Raw genomic sequence first — 7,226 nt, 5'->3', positions numbered from 1 at the left:
AGCTTTGAACTTTTTGTTCTGCAGGCAAATTCTAAATTAATGTGCACCAGTAATGATAGTTTGCAGGAGTTGATGCATTTTGTTTTGACAAATATACTTCCTGGCTAGGTATATTAGCATTAATAAAATGTAGAAGTTTACGGTTACCCATTTGGCTGAGAGTTAAGTCTCACACTTTACAGTAGGCTTTATTTTTGAATAAATGTACAGAAGATCAGGTTGTGTTGGCAAGACTACCTTGCATGGCATACCCACCCCCAGAAAGGCATGGGTGACTATTTCATTTCAGTCCATTTTTTACAAGAATTTACCAGCATTTTTAATTTCTTCATATATTTATTTTTTAATGAATGTGGAGGAATTTAATCTGTGGCTGTTGACATTGAATATTTTAACTCTCAAAACTTGGTTTGAATCCTTGTATATGTAATAATTCCAGTGTTGAAGTAAGGCTGCCATTTCTATTATCTCAGGACTTCATTCTAACATATTTATGACAGGCAAGCATATTGTCCTCTCCATGTTGAGAATAGCCGTGCTTACTGAATGAAGCCAAGGCTAACAGAGGAATATTTCACTTCAGTGCAGTTTTGAAGGGCTTACCAAAAGGGTGTAACTTTGTGGGGGCAAATCTAAGGGTGTTATCCCTCTCCAATAAGAATTCTGTTTCCTACCCCAATGAATTTTTCCTTCAGTCCCCAATTTTGTAGCATAAATAAGACATTGAAACAATTTACATATATTTGCTGTGTTGGCATTTCCTTGGTAGCTTTGCCTGCCCCTTTTCTATGGATGCCTAAACTCTATTTCTAAATACTCAGAGGAAGTTTTACATTAATGCCATGCTGGAGGAATATGGAGACAGAAGGAAAATTTCATTTGGGAGGGCAGAATGCTTATTTGGAGCCAATGCCCTCGTTTTGCCCCACCACGCCTGCAGTAGCTACACCACTGCAAAAGTTTGTGAATATTTTCATATTTGGAATGGAGAGAACTTGTGTGAGGAAGTGGAACTGGCACTTATTTCTATTCCTACCCTCAGGGTTGGTTTGAGTGGCTGAGTTGCTGAGTTACATGGATCAGGGCTTTTTCAATAGTTGCACCTTGATTGTGCAGCTCCCAGCAAGGGAAGTCATTAAAAATGTATTATTATTTCATTTGGGGATGTTGGTGGACAGAAAAGCAATTTATTAACACATTTTTTCTGCTTGAGGCAAAGAACAAGATGATATCCACATTCAATCTTCAGAATAAACTGCACCATTGACAGTGGAACAATGTTCTCACCTGTCCCCTTGATGTATTGCTTCTCTGCCTTCTGACTCATGGTGAATCTATCAGGGGGCTCTCTTGGCAAGATTTGTTCAAATTGGGGTTGCCTTTGTCCCCCTCTGAGACTGAGAGAGTGTGGCTTGCCTACGTCCACCCAATGAATTTTCATGGCTGAGTGAGGATTTGAACCCTGGTCTCTAGAGTCATAGTCCAACACTCACACCAGTATACCATACCAGCTCTCTGTCTTTGAAGGAGGTGATATATTGTGATAAGTGGTGTGGTTTTGATTTCTAAACTAGGCCATCATCAACAATGTTATTTGTGTATCAATTTTCTGTTTTCAGCCCTGTCCAAAGTGGCTTACAATATTACATATTTCAAGATATTTAATCAACAATCAGAAGACATATCAACACAAATTAAATAGCCAAGGAAACAATGTCTCAGAAGGTTAATCAAAACATCTTACATTAATAAATCAAATAATAAAGTGTGTCATTTATGGTTTTATGCCAGGGATTCACTGAGCCGTAAGCATGCTGAGATTTATTTCACTAACAATATGAAACATCATGTTATTATTAATTTAACACTATTATCATGAATAAGACTGCCTTCCTATAAGCTTGACTTAACTGTTAGACCACAAAGTTGCCTGTTCAAATCTCCCCTATACCATAAGCATGTTAATGATCTGTGAGCTTTGATTCTCTCCATGATCTGCAAAATATTGGCCTTGGATCAGGCCCAAAGAAGCACTGCCAACACAACGAGCCTTTCTCAACTGCTGTGGCACCTTTCACCCCCTGAAAAACAGCTCCTGGATATAGAGAAGCATGCTCTCTGTCTATACAAGAAGTTATTTGGATCCAAGTCATTGATGCTGACCTACTCTACATGGTTGTTGTCAGGATAATTCACATTACTATTATGAGATTGGATATCCAAATGTATCTGGCATCATGCTCCCTACAAAATGACCTTGTTGCAAGAATATTGACATTTCACTTCTTATTTTTTTGGTCGGCAAACAACACTCTGGCTGGAACCCTATTGATATTTTCCCAGGATCTATAATATAGAAGGGTGGTGGCCTCAGATTTTCTGTTGCAGTACAATATCCTTTCAAGTGTAGTATTGTTTCAACTGATATGCTTCTGATTCTCAAGAATAAGAGAAAGAAGTGGCAAATTAAGGGTTTATTCTTAAAGCAAGGGGGAAAGTAAGCTTAAAACAGAGGGCTTAGTTAATAAAGGTAGAAATAGAGAAGACTCTACTAGGCCTGACTTGCTGGGGATCCTTCTGTAGTTTGCTGGTATCCAGTAGCTATTGGCTGGGGATTGCGGCTTATTAAGATATGCTGATAGAAGTGAAAAACAAGAGATTCCAGATGTTCTTAGCCAATGAAATTAAATGAATGCCACAACAGGCCACCAAGAAAGTTCTGGGGAAGATTATTTATTTGATTTGTTTAAGAACCTTTTTATATAGCCCTGGTGGCGCAGTGGGTAAATGCCTGTACTGCAGCCATTCACTCAAGACCACAAGGTTGCGAGTTCAAGACCAGCAAAAGGGCCCAAGCTCGACTCAGGCTTGCATCCTTCCGAGGTCGCTAAAATGAGTACCCAGACTGTTGGGGGCAAATTAGCTTACTTGCTAATTAGCTTACTTGCTGTTCACCGCTATGATCTTTGGAATAGCGGTATATAAATAAAACAAATTATTATTATTATTATTATTATATAGCTTTTTCATTAAAATATAAATATATCTCAAAGCAGTTTACATGTCCTAGAAAGCACAGATGCCAGGATAAATGGAAAACGGTGCTTCGGAAGCCTCCACAAAATGATCAAGGACTGCCCTGGTGTTTTGTTTTTTCTTCTGACCATTCTGTTAATTTCCTCCTCTAGCCCTCAAACTTTGTCTACAGATGCACACACCTTTTGGAAGGTGAGGCAGTTTGTAATTTATTACCTCTTTTGGGGAGGGAAAGGAAAACAGAAAACAACCTCACCCTGCTTCCAGGTGCTGGTGCAGACAGATTTTCATGAATTCCTAACTAGCAAATAATTGTGCTCTGTCGAGTGGATAACCACTAACAAACCTCTCCCTCCCATTCATCATTTGCTTTTGATTTATATCTGTCAAAACAGACAAAGTGGGTTTTTCCCCCCTGAATGTACTGCTTTTGAAAACAGTAATCAGGACACATCTGTGGATAAAAGGGGCATTTGTCTTCCACAGATTACTTGTATTCACTTCATCAAGGTTCTACCCTGCCCTCATCACTTTTTTCTTTTCTTCTCATCCAGTTGCACTTCTGATTGTTTAGGTTCTCTGAAGTTACTTATGCACCCCTGTACTATATTAGAACATAGGAGATTACCACATATAGATGGGATAAGGACCAGATTGCTCCCTCATCCTTTTCCCATCTTTAACTGTGATCCCACGAAAAGCTTTCAGATCATAGCACTATTGTCCCATCATTGAAGCGGCATCGCATAAAATCATATATATATTGCTGACAGAGGTAAAAAACAAGACAAAACGAATGGGTTCAACCCCACGTTAGTCATCTCATACTTAAAGTATAAATGAAATGAACAGAGCTTAAGATAATCATGGCTCTTAGGATGACTCTAAATATGACTAACCTTGAATTTATACCCCACAATGGCCTACAGTCAATTGTTGGTCCAACCCTGGGCCAAACCTATCACAAGGTTTTCTTGGCAAGGTTTGTTGAGGGCTCTCTTTGCCCTCTTCTGTGGGTGAAAGAATGTGACTTGCCCAAGGTCATCCAGTGAGCTTCCATGGCCAAGATTTGAATCCTGGTCTCCAGCATCTCTTTGAGGGCTGGAGAAGAAAGTATGTTGAGGCAGACCCCCAGCTCAAATACAACTTGCAGCCATGGCAGTCAAAAAGCACACAGGTTTTATTTCTGCTTTTTAAATCTGTTCTTGTCAAGATAGATTGCCAGGAGATCCCTCCCCAGACCTGGGGGAGAGGAGCCAGGCCCTGAGATATGGACAGCTTACCCTTGGTTCAATGGGTTTACCCTGCTTTAGACTAATAACTGAATTTGGGCTTATGTATGCAGGTCTTGCTGTAACCAATAATTACTTGCTTCTTGTTTTAATTTAAAAATTATCCCCTGCTTTAGTTGGATGAATTTCCCTTTTTTGTTTTTCCCTTATCTAAGGGAAACATTTATACCTGAGGCCAAAGTCCTGCAATTAATTTTACATGGAGCTACTTCAAAAACAGGCCAGAAACTGTAGCAGCTTCTGTTGAGACTTAAAAAAAACTTTTAAAAGGTGGGAGAGCTGCAACATTTTAAAAGAACAACCACTCCCTGTAGGCCTCCAGGAAAAGTAGTTCTCTCTTTTTTTATTAAATAAATGTTAGTACACTTAGATGTAAGACTGGTGCTCAGTTTTTGTCCAAGAATTATTAAATGTAACACATTCTAAGCAAAGAGGAGCTCTTCCTTATGACTAAGCCTTTACGAATTGCACAGCAGACTTTTCTCTTGAGTTCACTGTGTTGTTCTGAAATGCCCTTGCTATCCCATGTTGATTTCAAGAAGACTGGTGGAGCCCACCCGCCTAGGGTTGCCATAACCCGGTTGTAACCGGGTTTTTCCCACCCGCCTGGCAGGGACAGTCCCAATAAACCCTCTGCCATATACATGTTCAGCTACTTTTAAAATGTCCCAATTTCTCTCTCCTCCCCCCCCCACACTTTCTCCTGCATCCTATATACTTCAGATGCCACAAACATGAGTTCAAAATGCAAAAGCAGTTTGTACTCAATTAACTCAGTGGAAGGAGAAGAGATAGTGTCTTTCCCAGTAGGTTCAGGCAAAAGCAAACTGTTGCAGGTTTCTCAGGTTGTGTGTACTCCTCATTAATAATGTCTGCCACCTTGGCCACACATGTTCTATTTTTATCTGTTTGATATGGAGGGTATAGTGAAGGTGCAGCTCTTCTACCAGGCTTTCAGGAGGCTAATGTTTCTGTCTTTAAAAAACTGAGTACTACCTAATGATTTAATTATAATCATGCACTGTCTTAAATGAAACTGAAAAGTTTATGTAGTCAACAAATATGATGGTTGTTGTTGCTGCTGTGTGTCTCATCAAATCGTTTCTGACTTATGACTACAATAAGGTGAGCCTATCAGGGTTTTCTTGATAGGTTTCTTCAGAAGGAGTTTGCAATGGCATCTTCAGAGGCGGAGAGCGTGTGACTGGCCAAGGTCACCCACTTGGTTTATATGGCAGAGCCGGGAATCAAACCCTGGTCTCCAGAGTCATAGTCCAATGTTCAAACCACTACACCATGCTGGATCACAATAAATATGATACAATACAATAAATCTCTCTAAAATTTGTCCTATACTGGAAGTGAGAGACACTTGATATATGCAGAAGAACAGTACTTTGGCTATACTAGAAGACTCTGTTCTTTTGCTCTGACTGGACAACCATTACCAATAGTCAGAATCTTTTATCATAGTGTACATGGTGTATGTAACTTTGTGCATATTTAGCTGCATAGCAAAGGTGCTAAGAAATCTTGTTAGTGAACTGCAAAGAAGTGTAACAGGGCATGGTAAAAACATCCCAATGGGCATCAGGTGCTACCAGAGCACATTGGCATTCCTAGCTCGTGTCCCAATGCTCAATGGGACTGGTGCACAATGAATCACATTGTGCATCAGTCACATGATGCATTGGTCACTTCATTGGCTCCTCTCATAAGTCCACTTATAAAGACTTAAATCCATGATTCTGGCCATTGTCCCTAAATTATTGAGATTGCTGAGTTGGCACAGCATTCTTTTGAATTCAATGACCACAACTCTGCAGTCTTGTCATAGAGTATGCATAATTTGTGTGTAATTATGAATAATGTGATGATGAAGAAGAAGAATGATGAAGAATGAATGAATGAATGATAAATTAAATTAATAAAATTTAATCTCAATATACTGTTGCAGAAAAAAGACAGTAAAAGAGCTTCCAGCCAGTTTCCTATCCATGCACTGGACAGACCCAGAATTTCTTCATTTCAATGACTAGCTGTTCCCTCAAGCCATAGGCTAGTTTACACCTTACAGGAAGATTGTCTGCCATGTAAAAATCAACTGGGCCCACATCTGGACCTAAAATCTCTCCATAAGCTTTAGCTGGTGATGACAGAACTAAAAATGTATTGGTGGCACTACACCTGCTATAAGAGCTCAGGGGATGAGGAGATGTCAAGGACCATTGCCCTACCAATCTCTTCTCCTGCTGCTGCTGCCAAACTGTGGAGACTGCCAACTGCTGTACGACCAGTGGAGGAGGAAGGCTGGCAATTTTGCAGATGATCATCACCTAACTTCAGGGAAAATGCTGGGAACAGGAGGAAGAAAGGAGGAGGTGGTGTGGTGGTGGTGGTGTGGTGGTGGACAGTAGTCAAAGAATGAAGCAGGTATTTTATTTATTAAGTTTGCCCCAACCATGTAAGACTGAAGGAGGCAGGCAGAGGAAAATGGAGAGTCAGCAAACTATCCAGAAGGTAAAGCTTTTCTCAGGGGTCTCTCTCTCTCTCTCTCTCTCTCTCTCTCTCTCTCTCTCTCTCTCTCTCTCTCAGGATCTGGCTTCTACTCTTAGTGCCCCAGCTGCCTAGTTCCTCACAGACATAAATACATTCAAAATGACAGTTCTGAAGAGCCAGGGAGAGCTTTCACTTTGTGAAAGAAGGCCCTTGTCCACCTTTCCTAGAAAGACTGTACAACCCCAGGGAGGGGCATGTTCAGTTCCTTGAACTGTAGAGAGTGACTCTCGAGGGCCTGATTCTACACAAATTCATCTTCTCCCTCAGGCTGGCATACCTCCAGCAGTTCAGAGATTGTAAAAAATGAAACTGCCATCCACCTTTCTTGCCTAGGCAGTC

The sequence above is a fragment of the Sceloporus undulatus genome, chromosome 2 (assembly GCF_019175285.1).
Source record: "Sceloporus undulatus isolate JIND9_A2432 ecotype Alabama chromosome 2, SceUnd_v1.1, whole genome shotgun sequence".
NCBI lineage: Eukaryota > Metazoa > Chordata > Lepidosauria > Squamata > Phrynosomatidae > Sceloporus > Sceloporus undulatus.
This window is presented reverse-complemented; position numbering follows the sequence as displayed.